Below are 27,584 nucleotides of genomic sequence, written 5' to 3' on the forward strand. Positions count from 1 at the left end.
CTGAGGTCCGTAATCGGTTCAAAGTCTCTAATTTCCGAAACAGAGGCCACCACAGCCTCTTCAACATAGCCGATGAAAAGCGCATACGTTCTCTACCGATCAACGTTTGTGTTTAGTCTTTGCAGTTTCCAAGTTACGGTTTCTTTATGTTTTTCTCAGTCTGCTGCTTACATGGTTGGTTGGTTGATTTGGGGGAGGGAGCCAAGCAGCGAGGTCATCGGTCCCATCGGATGGGGAAACAATTGGGAAGGAAATTTGCTTTGCCCTTTTAAAGCAGTCATCCCGGCATTTGCCTGAATCTATTTAGGAAATCACAGTAAACCTAAATCAGGATGGGCGGACGCAGATTTTCAACCGTCGACCTCCCCAATGCGAGTCCAATGTGCTAATCAGTGCACCACCTCGCTTGGTATTCGGTTGGTCCATGTGGCAATACCGTTGAGGACAACCGAGCTCTTTCCCTTACTGTTCACCACTAATGGTTAGCAGGCGTAACGATCCGACCCTATTCTCATATTCGCCGTACATTCATTCTTTTAATTTCTCTGCGAAGTGTTGGCTAATAACATGGTACTGAAATGTTGCAGTCACAGTGCTTTAAGAGTGAGGAGCTAATAACTAAAAGTGGGGCATAATCATTTTCTAAATTGCTTTTGGGGAGGTGTCTATGTTCCCTGTCTATTGTGCGAGCCGCCACACAGCTGTACCGCCCTCCCCCCCCCCCTCCCGCCCCATCACTCCACTCCACTCCTAGCCTACGCAGAAACTGGACTGTGAGAGCGTGAGCCAGGTCTGCATGTGCTTGCTGCTGCCGTGCCATAAGGAGAGTCCGTTAAATCTTCGTACTGGACGCCATTCATTGTCTCTTGTTCGTTGCTGGCTGGCGTAATTCTGTATTTTGCGCCAGGTCAAGATAAATGAGAACATTTGAAGTCTGCCCTGATTGTTTTTCATTCAAAAAGCGCATTTGTTGTATTTTGTTTCTGAAGAATACACGCAGTGTGTTTGTTTGAATGACAGGACTTTTATTTTAGGCTTACTGAGAAAAATGAGTCACGGGGTGATGACCGATTCCTGTTAATTACAGTACAATGCAGTTTCCTGTTTATCTGACGCTTGATACGTGAAGTGGGAAGAGATGTTTATTGCTCGATTATGATGAATTAGTGCCAGGAGTTGTTTCAGGCGAGGAGGGGCGGGACTACACTGCCGTAGGACGCTGGAGAGCAGTCGCAGTCAGATGGCGTGTGTCATGGCGCCTGCACGACTTCTTGCACTAGACCAGTCACCATAATAGGGAATTTTTCTGTTAAGCCTCTGTTACGGTCTATCGCCCAAGTCATATCAACAGAACTAATAATGTTATGGAATTTCAGTGCTCGGGAACTAGGAGTTATCACAGCTACTCCCAAGGATAGCAAAAGCAATTCCTCTTGCACTGTAATTTCGACTGAAAGTTAACACATTCTTTCTTCTTCGCCCTCTGTACCAAGTGCTAAGTGCTGATGATTAAAATCACTTATCTCTGTTTTATAATTCCTGGAAGGCCATTCTTAACTGATCTTCCGTTACGACATGCGTCAGAAGTCTGAACAAAGCGAGTATACTGACAAAACGCTTGTCGCTTAAGATTACACCCCCTCTGTCGGAAGTGGTGCAGTAAGTGAACAGCTTGGCACATTGCATTCAGGGGAATGTATGGTAGATACATGAAGCACGTTATTTGCTGCATTCCAATAAAGACGATAACACAAAGACCGCCTAATGCATAGATGACGTTACAAAACATGCAAACCTAAGTAGTCGTGTATAGCTGAGGATCTTAAAACATGCAAAAAAATCTAGAAAAGATCTTTATGCAGCACTGAATATCATATTTCTGATGGAATTATGATTATGTGTTGTCAGCCTTGATAGGGATGCTGATAATGTTAATGAAAGGGTGTTCGTTGCGATGATAATGATGGTAGAGTGAGGGTGGCCGGTGGTGGTCGTTATGATTATGATGATATTGATTAGGAAGAACAGGTTGAAGAGGAAGACTTGTAATATTTCTTGCTTTACAGCCATCATATTCGGCTACAAGAAGCTCGTCTTAGAGCAGTTGAGAAGGCAGCAGTGGCAAGATGACGTAATGTGCTTTGAGGCACCGATGACAGATGGTTTGCTCGGTACGGGTATTGTGAGAAAAAGCCCTATACTGTGGTGCTTCTCTGCGATTGGCTGCTGCGTTCGGTAGTTCCACGTCAAAATGATAATCCTCTGTTAATATTAGACAAACCAAACGTCGTAGTTATTTGAATTTCATATTAAAGTATCTCCAATAGCGTGCTATGATTCTTTTATTTCACATGTATTAATAACGAGCAGAATAATAAACAAAGATAGAGGAAGCACTTCGGTGATCTTCGGATCGTGGCTAAAGTGGAGGGCGGGTGAAGTGGTTCGACTGTAATATCAGACCTGGTTCGGCAGTCTGGGAGGACAGGCATGTTCTTCGTATATCCATAATTGAAATGGACGATTTGGGGCGTCAGCTAGTATAATATTTGTTAAAAATGACGGAATTCCTCCAGCTGTATTAAGGTGTTGGTTTTATTGGCGACTAGTTTCGATGTTGTTATAACATCATCTTCAGGTCTATACTTGTTGACAGCAACCGTATGTGTCTAACACTAGTAGTCAGTGGTGAGATAGGCGTGTTCCATGCGGAAGTCAGGCAGTAACTAGATAGTACTTGTGTATTGGCTCCTTAAGAGAGGAGGCTACCTCGAATGAACTCCGGTAACTCGAAAACCGAACTTCCTAAAATTCTTACATTAAACTATTATAAAAATAACAAGGCATCATAGTATATCTGAATTCATGGCATTACAATGTAAAGACAGTACGGTGCCACCTAAAACCTTAGGATATTTCATCTTCACAGTTTTGTTCTTTTCTAGCCTGAGCCACGTGGCAGGCTGGCTTCTTATGAACACTTTCTTGGTTACAGTGTATAGAACAAGGTTCTAAATTTGTTTTTAAATTCACACGATTCCTCATTGGGATGTTACAATATTATAATTATAAAATCGTGTTAAGTATTACAAGGAAATGTGAATTAACATTACGCTAGAAATATATACTAATACTAGGGACAACTTAAGGATATGGTGATCTGCTCATAGTAGCAACAAAATTATAAAGAAAGGAAATAAATCAATAATAGAAATGATCTTCAGAGGTTACTTTTCCATTTGTCTTGTCACGTATGCAAAACAAATGAGAATCTTAATCACTAAATTTGAAGTAGGGAACTATATGAAAATAATTGCATCTGTCTTAATTGCATTGTGGTGTTTTTCTACAGTGTTATCAGAAAATGTAACGTGCTTGCCTCCCACGCAGCGAGCCCGGGTTACATTCCCGGACGGGTTGGAGATTTTCTCCGCTCATGGTCTGAGTGTTGTGTTGTCATCATCATTTCATCCTAATCACCGGCGCGCAAGTCGCCCAATGAGGTGTCGCCTACTATTTAAGACTTCCATTTAGCGGCCGAACTTCCCCGAACGGGGCCTCCCGGCCAACAATGCCATATGATCACTTCGATTTTTTTACATTAGAAAATTATTTATTTAATTAATTATATTTGTTGTCAAAAAGGGGTAATGTACAAGCAAAGAATATGCACAACGTACTAGCCTAGAGTAGAATCTTTGTCGTTTTTTGTATGAAGATATTAGAGACAGTATTCAACCTCTCGTGCTTTGTGACCGCCATTCGATAAACAGCTCTAGATTCAGGTCCGTGATAAGGTACACCTATTTCATTCAATCGGTTTCAGACTACCTGTATATATTATTATTGTTAAATGATTGTACATGTTGTCATTCGGAAGATTAGCGCTCCCCGTGTCAAATCTTTTAAGGTTTCAGCCTTTAGGGCTGCGGAGAAAAAGAAAACATTCTCGACGCCCTTCCATGGCCAACTGTCGCAATACGTCACTTCCAACTTACAGATTTTCATTCACACCATCACTGCATTAATTTATTTAGTTTCAGCTAAAATGCAGTCCTGGCAGAAAGCAGTGTATGATAACAGTATTTTAATCTTAGCTGAACTGACTACCCAATTTGCCTAAAGAATACCTTAGCACATACAGCCTGAAGCTTCCTTCTTCTAAACAGGCCACAACGAACTAACAATCAAAGCATTAATAACCAAATTTAAATTAATTGTGTGGTGTCACCGCCAGACACCACACTTGCTAGGTGGTAGCCTTTAAATCGGCCGCGTTCCGCTAGTATACGTCGGACCTGCGTGTCGCCACTAGCATTGATTGCAGACCGAGCGCCGCCACACGGCAGGTCTAGAGAGACTTCCTCGCACTCGCCCCAGTTGTACAGCCGACTTTGCTAGCGATGGTTCACTGACAAATTACGCTCTCATTAGCCGAGACGATAGTTAGCATTGACTTCAGCTACGTCATTTGCTACGACCTAGCAAGGCGCCATTATCATTTTCTATTTATCTTGTGATGCATGTACCGTCAGACCGATGTTCACCATTTATGGATTAAAGTTAAGTATTCCAGAAGCTACGTACTTTATTTGCTAGTCTTCATTATTTGTCCTGTTCCAGACCTCACGCCATCCTGCGTGAGCTTAAACGCGTGCCTTTCGGTCTCCCGTCCATTGTGGATTGGCTGTCTTGCCAGTCCACAACAAATTGTAACATTAAAACATCTACTCCAGTGTCTCAGTACGTTGTGTACTGTAAGTGAAATGGTTATCAAGAACAATTCATAAATATGTTAAGTGCGAGAGTGGGTCTATGTGAGTGTGTGTGTGTGTGTGTGTGTGTGTGTGTGTGTGTGTGTGTGTGGTTCAGTAAAAACAAGACGCTGAGACGCAGCTCAGTCACGCCGAGCCGTTGCTGACATCATCGTTTACAGCAAAGACGCCAAACGCCGCGTCCTGTGGCCAGGTGCCGACGGCCGTGCTCTGCAGAGCCCTTACAGCTGTCCTCAGTCCTCGGACACGTGGCACGCGCCACCCTTTCGGTATAAAGGCAGGTGGTGTCCCCCGGCTCGGCTGCCGCCCGTTCGCTGAAGGTCAAAACGCCTTGTCCCGCTGCAGTTATCCACCTTCCGCCTGCGCGGTCACCGCCGCTGTATCTGAAACAAGTATAGACTTCATTGAACAGCCGCATCATTCACTCTGTTCATCATAGTCCCATACGTAGATGCTAACACTCTTATACTGAAAGTGGAACCGTGGCGCAATTTATGGCATTTAACCATCGAATGTGGTTTCCACAGAAAAAGCAAAATGCAAAAGACGTTCTTGATTATAGTTTTGTTCACAAGTGAATAAAAAGCAACAGGAATAAATACAGTAAATGTTCCTCCAATATCTTTACCTCTTCGTATATAAGTGGTACAGTCATCCTGACATGAATTCTCGTGATTTGGAGTTCATTTGAGTGACAGTAAGAGTTGATATAATCACGAATCGCAAAGACTCTTTTCAGTGAATGTAAAAATTCACGTCTGTCAACCACTGCCTGCATCGACAGTCTCCAACAACTTTAATAGTCCGAAAACTCTTAACAGTAGTCACAATATTTAACACAGGGAAACTGCAATCGAAGAACGAAGAATGAGGTACCACATAACATGTAATAAAAGGATAAGTATGGCAGAGCGATAAATGGTAGTTTGCTCCTTTCTTCCAATATCTTGAAACAAAGCAAAGATCACATCTCTCATCACATAGTGCGGTTGGTTCTGGTAGCTCGCCGCAGCGTAACTTTTTCTATAATGATCGAAAACTCTTATCAGCTTTCTGGCAGTGAACAAATCTTCATAAAAACTGGTATTAAAGTAAAATGAACAGACCGCCGTATACTGGGACACGCACACACATTCGCCTAAAGCATCTGCGAAGCGCGTACCCCATTCTATAGACAGCAACTTCTCTAAGCATGATTTAACCTAATACAGCAAAAAGTTTACGTACTGGGCATCAAATAAAAGGAATAATACGTACAGAGAAAACCGAAGAAAACTTTTAGCTAATGTTAACGGAAAGGAGCATTAAAAAATTTCGCTTCCCTTGTCTGCACTCTCCATTTCAGCTATCAAGTTGTCTCTGACTTCTTCATAGTGTATCATATGGAGAATATAAACCCGGCCCTTAGTTACGTTCGTTACCTGCTCTCTTCGCGTAAGGACTGTCGGCTGCGGGCTGAATCAGAATTGCGAAATTTGATCGTCTCCACAGAGCAATGTCCTTGCTCCCTTGGCGGCACCGACATTCCATTTTTGAGGCGTCTCTTCCTCAAACTGCCGTGACTTTTGGCTACACTAATTCGACTTGTAATGGTTGCTTCTGTTTCCACTGTCATTCGCTTTGCATTTGTGCTTCTCTGCTAGCTACTGCAGCCACTCCGATATTGGGATCTGCCGTGCGCGACTCCCGCACAGTCCTCTTCACGCTCAATCTCGTCTAGACAGACAGAATTATTCTAAATACCTCCACGTAGGTTTTTCCAAGCCAGTGTGTTATCTTTCATGGACCAATGGCATCGAATATATGTGGATCACCTCAACACAGTTATTTGGCTGATCCAGATGTTGATTTGATTTCAGAAATTTATGAAAATGGTGTGTGATTGGAAACGCATTGCTTCAACGGGTGGAGCTCTAATAAAGCTATGTACCCTTGGCGTGGACTCCGAATATGCACTCATTTCCCTAACAGGGATTCACTCCGTATCGGATCATGTCGCGCCATTTGAATGAAAATTTGCACCCGATGGGCTCGTTGTCTTTCCGTGTTCCTCCATCCGAATAGGGCCGAAGGCGGGTCCATCGCTTGTGGACCCTCAGCTTCTCTTTTTAAATTCTCACTGTTCCATTTTGCAATAGCAATTTCCTCCGTTTCGACAAATGGTGTCGGCTGAGTCGCCTCCGAAACAGGCCGTTCCCCTAGACTTTTGTGCCAGTTCTTTATTCACATTATCGACTGATTTTACGTTTTTCAAAAGCATGTTACTACCTTTCTTGACTTTTCGTATTCTAGTTTCGGCCCGGAGTAGCCCAGCCATACCGTTGTCTACTGTTTCTGAGACGACTTCGATTTTCCCACGAATTATCTGTAATCTAGCATAGAATTTCCTACCCAGCTACATCAAAATTACACTCTAAACTGCGTCACAACCAGACTAATGTGCGACGCTGGTGTATCTGAGTTATGTAATAATGGTGAAATGTGTCCGCAATTCTCAGGATTCAATGCTTTTTTTTTAATAATCGGTTCAGGACGCGCAGTCTGCTGAATTTTGAGACAGGGTATTGTGATAATGTCGACGTCTTGTCGGTAGTGTGCTTCTGTGCTGGTCACTAGGGTTGCAGTTCCTTCCCTTTGGGCACTAATGGTCTAATGGGTGCTTGTGTAACGCAATGTATGATGGTCATCCGGTGCCCTCTGAGTGAGGGTGTGAGTGAGTGAGTGTGTTTGTGTGGGGGGGGGGGGTATGAAGCGAGGAGAATGGGATTGCGCTGCGTCTAGCAGACCCCTCCCGACAGCTAACGTCACGCCTCGAACTGTCAAACAGCGGGGCTGCTGGGTGACTGTACTACGGCGTTAGAACACGGTCTCATACCTAGTTGATGTGACGTTTACTTGTGGTGCTGGTTCTCTGACCTCTTTCTGGAGGGCATATTCCAGACGCTTTCTGTCCTCGGACGTAGGACACTCTCAGCAGCACTGGTAACTACGACTTCACTGTTCGACTCGGTCACTGCCGGAATACGCACCATCATCACAACAGGCACTGAAGTCGTTGGCGCTGTCTAGGACATCAGCAACCTAGCTATTGTCAGTTCAGCTGCGGCCGTACATTGATCAGCTGATGTGCCTGAAAACTGGGCTAAGTTGAGGACAGATTAGTGAACTAAGCGTTCTGTGGCCATAAGTTCGTATATCTCTACACTTTGACCCTCACTACTTTCTACTGTGATGATGCATAGGCTTAAGTCGTAATGGCTGATTTCCGCTTTACCTGCCGATGTGAAGAGGCGGTGGGCTCGCGGCTTTTCACTCTTCTGTCGTCGCTGAGGACTTTCATGAGAGTGTGGTGGGTGACACACTTGATATGCGAACAATTTGCTTCGTTCTTCATGGATAAGTTTTAGGGAGACGACATTTTGACGTTCCCGTCATCCACTTTCCAGGCGCCAGTGTTGCCCGCGTCTCGTGGTCGTGCGGTAGCGTTCTCGCTTCCCACGCCCGGGTTCCCGGGTTCGATTCCCGGCGGGATCAGGGATTTTATCTGCCTCGTGATGGCTGGGTGTTGTGTGCTGTCCTTCGGTTAGTTAGGTTTAAGTAGTTCTAAGTTCTAGGGGACTCATGACCAAATATGTTAAGTCCCATAGTGCTCAGAGCCATTTGCCACTGTGTTAGTCATAGCAGTGGCTATTAATTCGTTCGAATTTCCCTGTCGTAGCACTTTGGTGGGCTTTCAGTTGTTCCTGTCCCACATTATTCCTACTCGCAAATCTACCACCGACAGCATATAGAGTGCAATCGATGTGGCCTGTGCTAACCGCTTCCTGTCGGGTTGTGGAGTAATGTTTGTAACGGGCGCTCTTCCCACATCTTGAAGAACAATTCTTGATAACAGGTCGAATGAATATTATAAGGCACCTGGGTAATTGAAGACTGATTGGTGAAACAGATCAGGGCTTAACATCTCCCTTCCAACAATTGTGATTATGTGGTTTTTTCCAAAGTAAATAGCGCCTGATGGATACCGATACTTATTAATTAGCTGTAGCTGATCCCAGGGATTAATTGTCGATGGTGCAATCAAATTATATGGAATATCAAACAAGTGTTAAGTATGGAAAATACAGAATTTTAATTAAAATCTAATTTCATTGAGTACTTTGTCGATACACGAAATAAACATACACACGGAATATCGAACAAATATTTCTTCAGTATTCTGCACCAAGTCTGAATAACAAAAAAAACCAACCAAAATATGGAAAGAGAAAAGAAACACAAATAGCCACTTTCAACTAACAAACAACTTTAACAGATAAACACAAAGAGGCTCGTATCTTAGTTTGCCATGTGAACCTGTAACTATCCCCTACCTATTTATACGTAGGTCAAACAACAAGGTGTATTCAGCAACATTTTAAAAAATACACCAGTGCTTTCAACGTTAATAATTTTAATACAGAATTTGTTTTAATACAGAATCTGTTTTCATACACGTGTCATAACATGAACAAAACCACTCGACATGGAGGAGATCCTAATTGTCAGATGGTTCAAATGGCTATGAGCACTGTCATCAGTCCCATAGACTTAGAACTACTTAAACCTAACTAAGCTAAGGGCATCACACACATCCACGCCCGAGGCAAGATTCGAACCTGCGACCGTAGCAGCAGCGTGATTCTAGACTGCAACGCCTAGAACCGCTCGGCCACAAAGGCCGACTCCTAATTGTCTTTCACACTACACTTACAGATCAAAAGCTACTCTTACAACGAGAATTCAGTACTGCTTGCAAAAAAAATTTAATGTCGTTTCGTATTAATTTTCGTTTGTTTACCTAACATTACTATAAAATGTGAATGTGAATCAAAAATAAAACATCGGACAATAATACATTACGGATTTCTAGAAGATAAAGTAGATTTGAGTGCACTAAATGAATGAAAACGCAGACGAAAATGGAAAAAAAAATCTTCAAAAACGGGAAGCAGGGATGATTTAATGTATTTGTTATTACAATTTACATGTAACTCATCAATCGAATTCATCTGTAATACTGTTAAATTAATACTACATGTCTCCCATAATGAAGTAATGTAATTCTACCCTACGGGTGCCGAAAGAGTACCTAACGTATTTTGCCAAATCATGTGTAGGCCCAGATGACCTATTCTACTCGTATATTTAAAGGGAAATTTCAGTTTGGAACTTTGTGTTTGACAGTTTCTCTCGGAAATATAGGTATGAGCATAGCTTCAGGATTTTTCACTTTATCGCGACCTCTTATAAATTCCTATTCGCTAAACATAACAGGTAAAAAGGCCACTAGAGAAGTTATGTGATACATTTGTCCAAGTTCATTCCAAGTCAGACATAATGTGGCGGAACGTAGTTCCCGTCAAACGATCATATTTTACGATTCACCTAGCGTGCAAGGGAATTAATGTTATGAATTAATAACAAGCAAATTATCCTCTTGGTTTATGTTTCAAAGCAAGTTAAGCAAGACAAGAAAGCAACGAAAATCTTTTCTTTACGAACAAAAAATGACAGCCATCCGAAGAAGATTTTTTTAAAAACAAATGTAGTGCCACTACTCAATACGGTGAGCAGCACCAGCTGTACTGCTGTGGAATGTGAACTGGAGGCTTCCGTGGAGAGTGGTATGACACCGTGTTGGACAGAAACTAATGTTATATAGCAGTTATTAGTTACGGCTCTGCTGACAGTAAGAATTTCCAGTGACATCGTGCTATAAGACGTCATGTGACGACAGATGAATGTCCCCATTAGCGGCTGAAACGGCGTCAGCCCGTTATCTCTTATATCTCTGAGGCGCACCACGCAGTCTGCAGCGCAGGTATGCGGCTGGCCGGCGCCTCCTCTCTGATCCCGCCAGGTGATAAGGGAGACGTGTTTCCGCCAGAGGTGGGAACGAGCGCAGCGGCCAGAGTAATGAGGGGGATTGCGATCTGGTTCATGTGACAAGTAAGAAAGTTGCTTCAAGGTCTGTTACTGTCCGACTGATGACGTTATGTTCCGTCAACAGACGATAATGATACCCGGCGCTAACCCAAGACAAAAAGCAAAACAAGCTGAATCTTTACGTTGAAAAACTGGAGCTGAGCATGTGTGGAATCTGTTTTGGTATTATTTCTTGCAAATGAAGTACGGCTGTTTATAGGAGTTGCGACGGACCACCCACATGATGGTAAATTGGTGGTATTCTCAAGAATCTGGCAGACGCGTCTCTTAAGAAAAGCCACTATAAACTTTTGAGATGAGACGCTAGTCCAAGAGAGGATCGCACGTGAAAATTAGTAGTTGGCCAGTGAATCTAGACTTCGGAAATTGTATAGATATCACACCATCGATCATTTTTCTGCCGAAACCATTAAAACATGAAGAGAGAGAATTCAATTTAACGAATTAAGCAGTAGGCAGCGACTTCGGAAATTGTATAGATATCACACCATCGATCATTTTTCTGCCGAAACCATTAAAACATGAAGAGAGAGAATTCAATTTAACGAATCAAGCAGTAGGCAGCGAACCTCTTTTGGAGTAGTGCGGTGTAACTGACACCTACTGGAGATACTAGAGAAATAGTTAAACATTATCTGCTGTTACATTAGACAGACGTGTCTCACGCTATTGTAAGGAATGAAATAAAATTAATCAAATATAACTGCAGACAAAACAGCTGATGTAAATGTGTCAAAACAGTAGAGACGTGTTACGTCCTTTGACAACAACTTTGGCTTTCCTCTCACGGTACAGTCACAGATTTCCCTTTAAAGTTTTCCTCCGTCCATTCTCTCATTGAAGACGTTCCTGAGGACAACTTTTAACGCTCTTACCTTTTCCTCCACTTGCCAAATATTACCGCTTTTATTTAGGGAGTTACTTTAAGTAATCCACACATGTTCCCCATGTTTCTTCAGGTTGCTTGGTGGTCCTACAATTTGATCTTTCGTGACTGAAAGATATCACAGACACTAGCTGCAAGCAGTCAGTCACTGATGAAATCAGTGGGGAAAGTTGAAAATTTGTGACCGACCGGGATTCGAATCCGAGTTTCCTCCTTACTTGGTAGCTTTCGAGCCTGTGTACGTCTGTATTGAAGTGATCATTTTCCGTCTTGCCTTTATTATATACATAATTGTGTGTTCAACCTAGCGAACCATCACGCGGGATTCTCGTGCCAGAACGATGTTGGCTTTACAGCAGTGGTATTGACTGCGACCTCTGCTGTCGTTGCGTTGGTAATTTGTGATGATGAGCACAGAAAACGCGATAGCAAAGCACGGCTATTAAACGAGATAACCGTAGCGAAAACTGAAGCAATCCATTGCGTTACGCAGCGCTGCAGTTGCCTCACTTAAACACGCTGGTGTCACCAAAGTGCTCGTTTTTCTACATTGCTTCATTGTCGATGTTAGAAGTAGCTTTCAGACTCAGTTAAGGAAAAGCATTACCTGTTACATTTCATTTGTCAGCCATAAAGTACCCTGTGAAGTCTTTGTGTAAAGGAAGGAGAATGAGCAAACCTCACTATCGCCTGCCGTCTTGTCCCTGTCAAAGTCTGGTGCATCTAATCCAACGGCGAAAGATTATGTGAACACCTGGAAACAGTTCTGAAGCACCTGCAGCACTTCCAAGCAACAGACAAGAACGTAACTGCGACGTGTCTCCATTTGCGCAAGACCAGGACAAAACCCCGAAGCGTACAAAATCGTTTATTCAGTTTCAAGTGCCATCAGCTACCTCAATGTTAAGTAATTTACCCTCCTCAACATTACATAAATTGGTTTTTAACGAACTATAAAAACAAGAGAAATAACTTAGGACTAGAAAACAAAAGTGTTTCCAACCTTCAAATCTGGTACGAATCCGAGTAATGCAGTCTCATGTAAAGCTGTAGCCTTATCCTCTGGTATTAAAAGTACTGAGCCAAAGGGAAAAGTATCTAAAAACAACTTGAATTACGAAGAGTTTTTAAAAACACCATCTATGGTTTTACAGCTGGGCACGTGCTCTGGAGAGTATGATGTTATCATCTTAAATTTTAACCGCCGAACTGAAAAAGGGCCTGAAGTCGCAGCATTATTACAAGTGGTTTGCGATCGTGTAAGCTTCCACTATTACGACGACGACTGAGCTCGTTACATCTTCGGAGGCCTTCATTCGTGGGATATGCCCGTACAAAATAAACAGCGACACATTTTTACATACCAGAATTAACTGTAAGATGTGATTGTCTTGACTATGAACCGCTGCAAGATGACATTCAAGTCCATTACCATATATCACTTACGTAAGGGACTTAACAATGTTAGTATCCCCCATCGTTTATATTCCAATTTGAGGTTTACGTTTCTTTTTACGATGGGGGATGAATAGCTTCAGTAGCTGAAGAACAACTGTCTTGAGCTTGTGTCGATATTAGATGTGTCTCTCTTGGAATTGTCCTGCATGTACTCACAACCAAATAAATCTACAACAGTTGTGTATGACAAATTCAAGCGAGCACTCGTGTCGCACCGCCACGGATGCTATACAGTACGGATGTCTAAATTTCTATAAGAGTGTTCCAGACAGACAGAGGGACTCGTCTGGAAAGTAAAGGGCAAAGTAACTTGGTAATCGCTATCTCTATAGCTAGATATCAATCGTATGACGTGCTACGGAAGAATGTTTGCTTTTCTGTATAGCCTACGCCAGTTTACCACAAACAGCTTCATGTTTAGAAGAAAAAATACCATGGTGTACGAGTATTCAAGCAAATTCTTCTCATATCGAAAATACAACATAAAAACGTATAGCACCGGATGCTATCCGTCCTCCATCAGAATTAGTGTTTGGATCCTTTGTGTTCGTCCGATGCATTACATTACTGTAGATCAGTACGTAACTCACAATAGAAGTAACTCATATCCACAAACGGACAAAAATGTTCCTGCCTGGAATCGGTGAGAAGGTTAATGTTGTAGGAAATGGTGAGGGTTCGGTGACGGGAGCGATTTCATTTTCTTTCCTTTCCTTTTAGTTTTCGCACAGCATATCTGATACTGCCTATGCTAATTGAGTGCCAGCCATTATGTAACAAATATTTTACGTTATTGTCTCCAAAAACCAGTAAAAGTTGTGTTAAAAGTAGCCTTACGTAAATGGGATAATTATCTCACAGTGAGATGTTGCGGAACAAAGTAAGATAATGACCAGTCATTGCGAAGCGTACTTAACGGTACAGGTATTGCGGCGAGGTGGGGGAGGGGCGAAGATAGAGAGTGAGGTGGGGAACTTCGTGCGCCTTATCTACGTTAGGAATTTGTGACGTTCATGAATGGTTTACGTTGTGATCTTCAAAGAACGAAAATGTTTCAGCCTTAATGTCTATTCCAACTCTCGGTGCATTAGCCATATATTAACCTAACTGGAATGTTTGTTAGAGTTTAAGACAGTGCGACAGGTCGGGACTCATATCAAGAGTCTACCGTCTCGCCACCAGCTCTCTTCCAGCTCTGCTGTCCGATCATATCTCAATTATCGACTTCAACTTGCCACTGATTCTCTCTCCACCATCCCTAACTTTACAATTTTAGCTTGTTACCAATTTTAACTGAAGAATAGCACTTCGAAAAGAATAATAATTATAATACAAATGCAAACTTTACTTAGTAATAAGCCAGTGCATTTCATCAAACGTTCATTTCTGAATAAAAAGTACGCTCATTGTCCAGAACATTGTGCACAACGACCTACTATCGATGTAAATCCGACCAGGCGTTAGCGGTGTCACCTGGCGAGGAATGACTGTTAGTGAGACACACGTACGATGCGTCTGGTGTCAGTGAGCTTTCTGTTAGTATGTAGAGTGAGGAAGGTACGCAATCAATCTGAGTTTGACCGAGGACAGTTGATGACAGCCCGGAGGCTCAGCACGATCATTTCGGAAACTGTACGCCTTGTTGGCAGTTGCATGATCTGATGACTCCCGATACCACCTGCATCAAGCCGATGTGAGCGCGCAAATCATTCGTCTTCCAGAGGAACAGCTGCTTGACACATGTACTGCGGAACGGTGACAAGCTGGAATGCGGGTCGATTATGCTTTAGAGAACATTCACTTGGGCATTCATATTTCCAGGGAGCTCGTGCAAGGCACCATGACGGCCAAGGAGTATCGTATATTGATTGGAAACCACGTACACTCCTTCATGACGATCATTTTTCCGAGCAGCAGTTGCGTTTTCCAAACAATTTAATGCGCCATGTTACAAGGAAAAGAATGTGATCTAGTGGTTCGAGGAACACAATGGTGAGTTCCAATTGATGTGTTGGCTCCCCAAATCGCCAGATCTGAAGACGATCGAACACATCTTGGATGTCATTAAACGTGGCGACAGAGCTCGTTGCCCCCTTGAGATTTACGGGAGTTATGGGACCTGTGTGAGTGGCGACCTACCAAGGCCTCACTGCTCTCATGCCGCTTCGCGTCGCCTCTGCTATCCGTGCCAAAGGTGGACGTATCGGCTATTAGGTAGGTGTCATGATGTTCTGACTAATCAGGGTATGACTCTACGAGATGGAAACTATAAATCGAGCATCAGGTGTCTAAAAAAATGCCGTCAATCGAAAGATTTCTTTTTAGTCTGTCTTATTCAATTCATTCGTTTAGCCGCATAGTGTGACACATTTGGTTAGTTCACATAATTTATTTAGTGGCACTAACTCAGTGCTTGGTAGTATACAGCTTACCATGTAGTGCATAAGGAGGATAGTTGTGGCGGTCTTTGTACCGCAGTGGAAGGCAGGAGAGACTACTCTCCTGGACTGTGGGTGACCAGGACACTGGACACTCACTGGCCCCTCCTGGTAAACACAGGGCGAGCCTGCACCACGTCTCAAATGACTACTGTTTCGGTGTCCCATCTTTCTTTCCCTTGCCTGAGTGTGTGTTTTCTTTCCTTTTTTACATATACGCCGTTTTATGTGAACGTGATGGTGAGGAAAATGGCAAAACAATCTCCTCACTTCGACCGACATATATCCGACGGTCACTGGACGTCGGAGATGTCAAAGTTCTGAACTGAGGGTCGCGTTTTCTGACTCTCCGAGAATTGCTTAACTGCCACGGAACTGCTGATGATTTGCTGTATCGGACAGGTAGGAAGACTCTGACACCTGTGAGGAGTGACGCTTGTACGCAGATGGAATGTGCTGACATTTCTACGAGCCCAGGATGCTTCAGGTGGTGGACCTCAGTGCAGGGTGTTCTAGAAGGCCGGCCGGTGTGGCCGTGCTGTTCTAGGCGCTTCAGTCTGGAACCGCATGAACGCTGTGGTCGCAGGTTTGAATCCTGCCTCTGGCATGGATGTGTGTGATGTCCTTAGGTTAGTTAGGTTTAAGTAGTTCTAAGTTCTAGGGGACTCATGGCAACAGATGTTAAGTCCCATAGTGCTCAGAGCCGTTTGCTCCAGAAGTAGGACACACCAGGCTGTCCGCCGCTACCTGCGATGTACCGCTGGGCAGGTCACTTCCTGCTCTGAGAACTCTCTCTGTTTACTATTTCGCCGATAGAAGACTGTGGTGCGTGGCTTCCCCCCACTGGATTTTAATAGTTTTCACAACAAAACTCCGACTCTAAATATGGCAGAAGTCCCAAATACATTCTTTGGTATGTTAAGTGCACTAGCGGTAAGGCGCAATCAGTACCGTAACTGGCGACGATGTTACAGAGTTACTAAACACGGTTTTCCAAAATTCGTTCACCAAAGAAGACGAAGTAAAGATTCCTGAATTGGGATCAAGAAAAACTGCCAGCATATGTAACTCAGACGTTGATATCCCCGGCGTAGCGAAAGACAAGGCCTCCAGTCCAGTTTGTATACTGGTTCCTTTCAGAGTAAGCTCACAGAATAACTCCATACTAGCCAGTCGTATAGAACCGATCGATAGTTCAAAAATCCGAACCCAAAGACAAATGTGGCATAGGTCAAACGAATTCTCGGGAAAGGAAATAGGAGTAATCGGCTGAATTACATCAATTTGCAGTAGGATTTCGGAAAATATACTGTGTTCGAACAGAACGAATTATCTCGAAGAAAGCTATTTATTGATAAATATCGTTGTCGTGAAACAAAATTAGCTCTTCATTCAAACGATGTAATGAGTGCTACCGACAGCGGATGACAAATTGATTCCATTTTTTTTAGGTTTCCAAAAGTCTTGACACGGTTCTTCTCAAGCGATTTCTGAAGTGTTTGTCTACGGAGCTGAATGACTGGATTCCTCATTTCCTGTCAGAAACGTCGCAATTCTTAGTAACAAGAAAAAGCATCAAGTTAAACAGGAGTAATATATGGCGTTCCCCAAGAAAGTATTATAGACCCTCCGCTGTCCCTGATTTATATACATGATTTAAGAAACAATTTGAGCAGCCTTCTTACATTGTCTGCAGATAATGCTGATTCTCATTTACCATCTTGTGAAGTCATCAGATCATCAAAACTAGTTGCGAAATTACACAACTTACCTGGATGGTTAGAAAACTGAGTCCACATGACTGCTAAAAGTAATCTGCTAAACGTCGGTTACGCGCTAAATAAAAGAAGCCTCAGGCCTGTCAATTCAACTAGATACTTAGGGATTACGATTACGAATAACTTAAATTGGAACTATCACATAGAAAATGCTGTAGGGAGCACGAACCAAAGAACGCGATTTCTTTCGCAGAACATTTAGATGAAGCAACATCATAACAAAATACGAGAAATCGTGCCTCGCACAGAAGGTTTTGCGTGTTCGTTTTCCCGAATGGTGTTCGAGAGTAACACGCTACAGAAATAGTTTGAGCGTGGTTTGATGAAACTTCCGCCAGGCAGTTAATTGTGAATTAGAGAGTAATCATGTAGATGTAGATACAGAGTCCAATACTGCAGATAATCTATGACTGGCAAGTACTGTTCTGAATTCTGTGTGTTGTAGACGTGGTGTTCAGCGAAGGGATGTCTTTATTGATTTACGTCGGGCATTAGTATTTATTCGAATTGATCACGGAAGAAAATGTAGGCTACTGGCGTTGTGTAAACGATATAAAGAATAAATGCCTAAAAAAGACTTCTCTAAAAATGACAAAGTTTTAGCTTGAGGTTGTGGTCTTTGTATTCAAAATGAAGCTGTAAATGATGTTCGAAAACCATTTGTAAGTGCAAAACATCATGAAAAAGGAGAAGAAACTAAAATTTTATCAATTTACATTAAAGAAGGTCTTCAGTCTATGCTATAACTTAGCAACCTCACTACCATCACATACACGTGCGAAACAGTAACTCGATGGCATTAGGAAAAAATACACGGGATCTGCAGACACATTCTTTCAGAAAAAATATTTTACTGTTTAATTATGGCAGCAAATTTTTATATGTAGATGGAAATAGCGTACCGAACACAGAATATTGATGTCTGCCGGCAGAAACGTAAAATCTTGTTAATCAAGCTGTTTCTTCTGTTTCCACTGTGTCTGATTGGAACGTTCAACAGTCCGATCAAATAGTACTGACAGTTGTTTATACTTCACGTCGGTCTTACACATTCTTGAGAGGAAACAAACCCAATTCAGCTGTCTACATTTCGCTACCGTTTTTATTTTACTATTAAAACCAACGTGCTTGGAGAGAACCGTGCCTCTGTCATGATTCGAAATTGCTACCGTCCAATCACCTAGAAGTTTCTTTCCTGAAACAGGTGCTATGTGTTGCAACTTTCATTTTAATCGATGTTAGTGGAAAGAAGTTCAGTGTTGCGGCCTTGTTCCAGTCTACGAGGAAAACAGAGAAAAGGAATTTTATAGCAGTAAACAAGCCCCTCCGCTCTCGAACATTTAAAACAATTGCAAAATGACTTTACCACGATATCTGTATTGTGTTGCAAGTGGAAACTGTACCTGGATGAGGGAAAGTATCTGGTGATCTACACGAGTACGAAAATGAAAATTGTAATGATAACAACGACCACCACACCACACGCATTCATCATTCCACTTCGAACATGAAATAAAAACGTCCTCGAAAGTCTTGGAATGTCTGGGGCGGTATCTTGCCAGTATCAGTGTCGATAACAGGCAAAAATCGTCCACATCCTCGATTCCAGGGATGTCTGCATATATACATAGGTAAGATTGTACGGAACCCTCAGTGTTTATTCCTTCTCGCACCTGCTCAAGTTAGAGAAACCTCTAAATTGACGCAACGAAAAATTCACAGATCTTGAAAAGATTTTTCGACCCTCAAACGGGCGCTGTATATGGTTTCATTTAGCTTTTAAAATACCTTCAATAAGCTACCGTTTTAATAACAGTCTGCATTTTCCAAGTAAGGGAGTTTACGAGGTGCGTAATAAATCGTTCATTTTATGACACCTCCACTGAGCTTATCCGATGTTGCAAAAACATCGCTGGTTTTTCACTCGGGGTCAAGAAATTTCATAACATGATCCGTTTCCTCTCCGGCCATACGCTTTCCTCTGAGCTGAGGCGTGGTACAGAATGAGGCCAATACAGAAGAGAGATCTCACTCTGTTCTGCAGACCACTCCTGCATCCCCATTGATGTGTTTATTGTGGACTGGTCCTGCTGATCCACGTCCGAGCGCTTTGATTCTTTATCCCGAAGAAGTGGCGCGGCGATTATAACGGCTGCTTATCGACCTGGAGGTCATTTTTTTAAATTTTACTTTCCACTTAGATGATCAAAACATTTTATCAAACTGTGGACAAACACTATTGGGTGCTATAACTAAAAAAAAAATGGAAATATGTGGTAAGGTACACACACACACACACACACACACACACACACACACACACACACACACACACACACGCCGGAGGGAGGACCCGAACCTCCGACGGGGGTAGCCGCGCGAAAAGTGGCAAGGCGCCTACGACCGCACGGCTACCCCGGCGGTAATAATTAGAAGAGACTGTGATTATACAGGTAAGGATAAAATAATATGCGACTATAGATTTTCAAAACGCGTAACTTTTTTTATTATTATTCAGGCATTTTCTTACCTTTCACCATTTACGGGCATGTTGCTTTTTACAATATGGTCGAATGTAGTTCAGGTTTCTTTTCCAGCGATTATTACACAAAATGAAATTTATTAAATGTGCATGGTACAGAAGATTGTGTGTTACGTAATCTTTATAAATTTTGAATGACTTAACACTGCACCGATTCTTAGGAAGAGAATACCTGAACGACAGTATGGAAAGATATGCATCAGATTGTCTACTTGCTTTTACTGGGGCCTTGTGACGCGAACCCTGTTACAACGGTAATCTTTGAATTCTCCCCAATATCGTATTTTAAAGCGCAAATAAATCTTCGGATCGCGCGGTGTAGCCTCCCCTTGCAGTACTCGTATAATCGTAAGAAAACGTGTGTGTTGGTGCTACTGCTGTTTTATGGCCTGAATAATATCAGCCATGTTGCTAGTCTGTGGTGAAATTAATTCATTACTACTAAACCGCTATTATTACTTTTTTCACAGAATTCATAACCACCCCATACAGGACACCCAGCAGCAAACCTTGCCACCAGTTTAGTCACATTTGGTGGTTGGTGAATAACGCCACCAGCCACACTTCTCAAATGCTTAATTTCAATATCATTACCAGTTTCGGGCTACCACGCCACTCTTCAGATGTCTAAAATTTCCCATTGCACTGCTACGACTCGTTCCCATCTTCAGGTGGCTAACATTTTCAATTACACTGATGGGCATGGTAGTCCGTAACTGGTAGTAGTACTGAAATTAAGCATTTTTAAATATTAGTGACTGGCTTCGTTCTTCATCAAAATCATTAACAGCCGCGAAGTTCACAACATCCAATATGGATAAAATGACTGACTATAGTTGCCACGTCAAGTGAGCCTCGTTGATATGTAGTTCAAAACTAATCGCTATAGAGCACTTACCACGCATTAGGAAAAGCGAAACAAGGAAAAGGACTGTTACAACTCGAGACACAATCGAACCCTCTCCTGTCGCGCCTCTCTTTCACCAGTCAGCTGCTCCGACCACCATTAAAAACTACCGTTTTCAGGGACCATGTGGTGTATCTGTCGATAATAACAGCATATTTTATTTGCAGGAAGGCTTTTCTGTCTTCTCGAAATACGTCTATAAAACAGTCAGGGCCACATTTACGCCGTACTTCAAGTAATGAATTCTCTCCAGCGTGTCCCCATTGTAGTCCGGCTTTATTCGTGTTAGTGGTGTACCGTACTTCCGCAGCTGTGAAGTGTAAGGGACGTGAGACTTGAAATAATACTGACAACCGGTTAACGTATCCCACATTCTGGGATGAATTGCTATCTCCAGAATGAAACTGCTTCCTATGCCATTCGAGTTATTAAGAATTACTGTGTAGAACTTTAATGGTTTCAGTGGGTAAGAGTAATCTTACACTTTCTGGCAGATTAAAACTGTTTGCCGGACCGTGCAAATACCTTTCCCGGTCAAGTGCTCAATCGTCCTGTCTTTTTTTTCCTATCTATGTTTCTGTTTTTTCGTCAGTTTTCATCAGCAGTTTTGTGGGGATGTAGCAAAATACTTCCACCTGGGAGAACGCTACCCAAGCGCGACTCACGGCCCGTCCTCGTGGTTATGCTTCCGCCAGTACTTCATCTCGTGCCTTGGAAACCCTCACAGATATTCTACTGCATCCCTTGCGGAACTAGCACTCCAGGAAGAAAGGAAGAGCGAAAATCCACTCCGGAAGTGATGATACGATTTATTTCACGTTGCTATTTTAAAATCATCTCAGTCGCTTTGTATTTTTCAAGAGTGTTTTCTCATTTGTTTGGGCTTCGTCACATCCTATTTTCTTTCGTTCGCGTGATCAGAAGTTAGCTTCAGAGATGAACATGTATAATTATACGCGTAAGACATCAAGAGAAGGATATATTATGTCTGAGAATATAAATTACAGTGATGAGAACAACTCGCAAAAAGTATATTTGGTCTGCAACAATACAATTGTGTAAAACCAAAATTTTTGACTAGAGGAGAATTCTGAGATCCATTTAGTTATGATTTAAATTTATTCTCTGTATTTAATAATTGTAAAATACTTTGTACTGGTCTTCAGGCATCTTTTGAAGAAAGGGAATCACTTTTCAATTACCTGAAGTGTAAGTTCACACGAACGAGAACTGCATTAGCCCATTAATGACTCAACTGAAGTAATCTCTCAGCGAAACACCAAACTAATCTAGTAATGAAATTCTTCTCTACAACAACTACCACATCTTCCATAGCTATGGATATGCGAGAATAGAATGGTGCTACTGCTAATACTTCTACAGTAATTTCCTTCTTTTGGTAATTTAGTGTAAGCAAACGTGATTAGCTTGAAGAATTTAGTGGTGTTTGAAATTTTGCATCGCAGAGAATAAAATTGTGGGTAATAATCAGTCACTGGCATAATACGAGCAGCAGTATAATACGTGGTATTGGACTTGTTTAAGTAAATTCCTGCCCAAAACTCAGTATCTCTGTTATAACCTTCACGCCGTTCATCAGAAAACGACCGGAGTGAAATGTATACTTGGAATGGTTGTTCAAAAATGGTTCAAATGGCTCTGAGCACTATGGGACTTAACATCCGAGGTCATCAGTCCCCTGGAACTTAGAACTACTTAAACCTAACTAACCTAAGGACATCACACACATCCATGCCCGAGGCAGGATTAGAACCTGTGACCGTAGCAGTCGCGCGGTTCCGGTCTGAAGCGCCTAGAACTGCCCGGCCACCACGGCCGTTGGAATGGTTCCAATAGAGTCGTTAATGAGATAAAAATAAATGACTGAATAATATAATGATTCTGTTAAAGTGTAATGTGAGTGTGAACAAATTACGTGACGTAGCTGTATATTGTGAAATTCTATTTGGGGTTACTGCGTGCCACAAAGCAAATGTCGCTTGTGGAATTTGACTAAAAGTGAATGAGTTTTCTAGGCGACCACTAAGTGATTTAATTATTTGAATCAAAACTTTGGTTTATGTGTTGAAATGTTCCGACGCCGTAAATTGTGCCTCGTAATGGAGGACTAGTTCCCAAACACTTCTACTTTCAGGTCTTTGTTGAGCGTTATGAAGGATCAGTGAACACATCATGAGCACAATCACTCAATTGGGAATGTTTTTACGTGTACAACCTTAGGTCAAGTGAAACAATTGCAGCGAAATATTAGATGCTATTTTCACTAATGACCCATAATTCCGTATTTGAAAAAGGAATGTTGCCCAAATCTTTGTGCGACACATGTGATCAGAGATCACGAAAGTAGACGGAACATCTGATAAGTAACTTCAGTGCATTCACTGGTGTGCGAGCTAGTTACAGGAATGCAGGAACCGTTATCGCCGCCTAACTGAGGTGTGTAGGTTGAAGGGTTGGGTAGGCATTACAAAGGCGCGGGGGGGGGGGGGGGGGATGGCACGTGGTCCTGCCGACAGTCAGAGGCTGCTAGAAACTCCACTTCCGCCGCTGCAAAGAGGACTCCTAGGGAGCACCCAATACCAGATGCAGCAGGTGCGATCCACGTCTAGTCTCGCATCCCCTCTGTGGTTGTACCATTTAACATCGTTCCCGATTCTCTAGGGATCTCCTAGTCTTTGAAGGAAAGTGCACCGTTTTTGAGAGGCTATTATTTGCGGACGTTTGCCCAGATTTACTAGAAGTAGAGAGAGAGATCCGTTTTTTGCATTGCAGTTTACTTTTCAAGTTAATCTTAATTCTTGCTGACGATCACCATTTCTCCTATTATCCATTTTTGTGGAATTTTATTGGAGAAGAATTACTTGAAAATGTTAGGCAGTATAATGGTCATACTTATTCTGGTACCTGCATATTTTTGATGTGTATCGATATCTTCAGAACGTCATTCCGTTGTCAATGAGAAGGTTCTGCTGACCAGAATCTACAGCATGCTCTGTAGTAATACTTGTGTAAGAGTGCTGGTTTGCGATAGGAGAAGTTTTTGCCTTCTCGATAAAAAAACTGTTTAATACTTAAAACAGATAATTCTTTTACGTATTCTCCTTAAGTTTCTGATCGAATATAACTATTTCCTAATGGTACATCCAGTGGAACAGAAGCGTAAGTTAACTCGTGATAGTTCAAGAGAGGTCGGCCGGGTTGGTCGAGCGGTTCTAGGCGTTAGTCTGGAACCGCGCGACCGCTACGGTCGAAGGTTCGAATCCGGCCTCGGGAATGGATGTGTGTGATGTCCTTAGGTTTAAGTAGTTCTAGTTTTAGGGGACTGATGACCTCAGAAGTTAAGTCCCATAGTGCTCAGACTCATTTGGTTACTTTAAGAGCATACACGAAGTAACTGTTGATTGTACGCTCAGTTTTAAAATAGTTCCATCTTTATTATTTTTATCGGTACTGAATTTAATGTTGGTTGGAAAAATAGGGCTATTTTATATAAAAAGTAACAATATCTCGCCATCGAAACTGTTTAGCGCAAAATACGTGACTTAAACAGCACATAAAGAAAGGGAGTAACGTTCGAATTTTCTTACAAATACAACCGAAATTCAAGTGAGACAATGGCATCGATAAAGAACTATAGTATTTGATGAACGAAGAATTATGTCCAACTCTCTAATCGACACGTATTATCATAGACCAAAATAGTTAACGGAACACGTGAGAAGTGACCCAACCGGATTCGCTAGTAGTGGTGCCTGTCACAAAAGCAGGAAGCGCTGTAGCTACGTCACTGAGATGTAGAGGGTGGGAGTGGTGGTGGGGGAGGGTGGTAGTGACGTCACACACAGGCCGACCCCGGCAATCAGTCTGTTAGAGGAGCTCGCGCCGGCATCATCGCTAGCTGAAGGCTTCCAGCATCGCTGCTGCACACACCGGGGAACCAGCGACGCGACGCGAGATGAGACAGGTGAGGAGATCAGGCCATGCTGCGCATCTCGCTTACGTGTTGTCTCTCTCCAGTCAGATGATTCGTTTTGTAGTTTCCACGACTGCCTTTGAAAATGCTTCCTTTTTACCGTTTTTGTTATCAGCTCTTTCTGTCTGAATTATCCTGAGTTTGGGAAACAGACTTATCTGCGTCTGTTTTAGTTTTTCGTGACAGCAGTGAACCACAATTACTGCTTCTAGGGTTAACCAGTGCTTCTGTTATCCGTTCTCGTGAAATATAACCCGAATACAAATTACTGCCTTTGCGAAATTTTTTTGTGAGTAGGACTCCTTGTAATTGTTGGTGTGTGTGAGTAATGTGAGTTTCTACTGCCGTGTATTTCTCCTTTATCATATGGAGTCCCATCGCGTTGACATCCTTGAAAACGAATTCCACTAGAGCAAGATCGTTCCGCTGGCAACACTGTTACGGAATCATCAGGTTCAGCAATGCAATAAATATCAACGTTTCATTATGATACTAGTTGTGAAACAGTTGAACCAAGCGGTCCAAAATTGAAGGAGGAATTATCTTGTATAGTTGCTTCCTTTGAGAAATTTTATTTTCAATTCATGTTAGCTATAGTGTCTGTTGTAACTCTTGTGTTGAGCTACCATGTAAACAGAAGCACACACGAAGTGACAATTGTGTGGCATCTAAAGATTGTATAAGAAATAATCATTTCGTTAATTGTAAAAACATCGTGTTACGACATCAGTTTTGTACAAAACTTCACAGTCTTCAACTAGCTATCAACCATTAGTCATGGTATTTGTAACGTTCTGAGAGATACGTTTAAAAAATAATGTCTTTCTGATCGTTTCTAGCTCTTCATATTTCGTAGTCCGGTGTGCCGTAGCACTTACTGCTGGTCGGCTGTATAGTACTAGAGACCAAATCGTTATAGTTTTCTTTCGTTACTTTAACCTCTTTCAAATCAGTCACACCGATAAACTACGTAATTCCCCCAATTTATAGCAACCGTATCTGAGCGGAGAAGAAACCTTTTTGCATTTAAGAATGTTGACACCAGTGTTCTGTAATTGTGTGATACAGTGTGTCGTCGTTTTTGATGGTGAATTAATTACAGAAGGTGACGTTGAGAACGCTTCTAGGTGCTAAGTTGTTGGCAAAATTGTTTCGACACCGTTTCTTAACATCATTCAGCACTATTCTTCCATATAGTTACCAACAGAATTATTGTTATCATTAATAAGGGAACAACTATAAGAATATGTCATGTCTTTGCGTAAATCATTGACGGATGAATGAATTGATTTAATTCGTTGTTATTCAATGTTAATTTTCAACGGTTAACACTATCTGTATTGATATAACATTAAGCGTAATAGGTGAAGCAGAGAAATTTGTGATGCTACCTGCATTGTTACATGCTGTAATTGCTTAATACTTCAGTTGCTACAGTCCATCGCAGTATTGGCCCTGTCTTGATTTAGTAGGCTAGTCTGTGGTTTATATATATATATAAATTCAGAAGTACTTCCACTGCACAGTACTATGACTCCGCTTTATGCAAAACAACGACCGCACTCTTTGCTGAAGGATTTTAAAAGCTGTCGTCGTTTATAGTTAATATACTATCGGTGTAGAGAAAGTAAAAGAACAAAAATAAGAGACGAGTTAATACAGTCAGAGCAATATTACATTTTACTTGGTTCTGTATTTCCAATTTTCTTGTTAAGAGGGTCGGAACTTAACCGCTGATGGCAAGAATGAGATCTATATAGCTGTCATATGAACATTCCGGTTATGAACAAGACATTTTCTGCACTTATCAAAAAATATGAGATGGACTATTCATCACGCTGTACCACAGTTTTAAACAATAGATGGATATCCAACAGTCTATTCGTAGTTACACTATCGCTGGAATGGCTTGCGGAATTACCGTACTTTGTGTTTCCCTCAAAAGAAGGGAACTTGACAAACACTAAGAAAATTGTACGGTTCTGGAACCAAGAGAGCCCGTAGTATCAAGTCTCTACATGCTTAGCTTTTACAAACGGTAAATCCCACTCACGGTTCACTGATTGCGCAGACGAGAGATTCTGTCAGCTTAAGTCTCGAGCTGTTCCAGGACAAGCCATCTGGACGAATTCATCACGAGACAGTCGCAGAACCGCAGCTCATCCTATGCGTACGGTTATACTGTGCTCTTAAACAACTATGAAGCTTTTAAATTGAGGAGCGCTTTCATTGCAGCTCAAATTTCGCCAAACTAACTCGACTTTTAGACTTCACAGTCCACTAATGTTTGAGCTGTTTGTTGAATCCGTGCACTCACCAATTCGTGTATCTCATTCTTCTCGCGGATTATTTAGCACGGCAACCAGAAGCGTCACTGCACGCTTTTCTGAACAACCTGTCTCTCTTTGATGCTGTCAGCCGTACGTCGTCTGCGTTCTTACCCTGTGTCTCGTAGATTTACATTGTTTACGTGGAATACTCTCTTTGTCTTTAGTTAGCGGTCTTTTCTGCGAGTTTCAAATGAGCCAATCTGTTGAAGATAGAATCGCATAAATATCGCCCTTTTTATCGTTAGGCATTGTTTTGAAACTTATTCTTTATTATCCTTAAAACAAGCTGTCGTCATTTAGTGGTATTTTGAAACTCTTGTTTTATTGATATGCTGTCTTTATCCTATATGTTCATTTTTCAATCTACTCCTAAGAAATTGTCACATATTAAAAGCAAAAACATCACTTGTGAGTTGCCGATATACATTCTTAATTTTCGGTTTTATCTTCCGTATGGAAGCTCTAATTTCGATATCGGATTGTGAAGT

The sequence above is a fragment of the Schistocerca nitens genome, chromosome 1, assembly GCF_023898315.1.
Source record: "Schistocerca nitens isolate TAMUIC-IGC-003100 chromosome 1, iqSchNite1.1, whole genome shotgun sequence".
Classification (NCBI taxonomy): Eukaryota; Metazoa; Arthropoda; class Insecta; order Orthoptera; family Acrididae; genus Schistocerca; species Schistocerca nitens.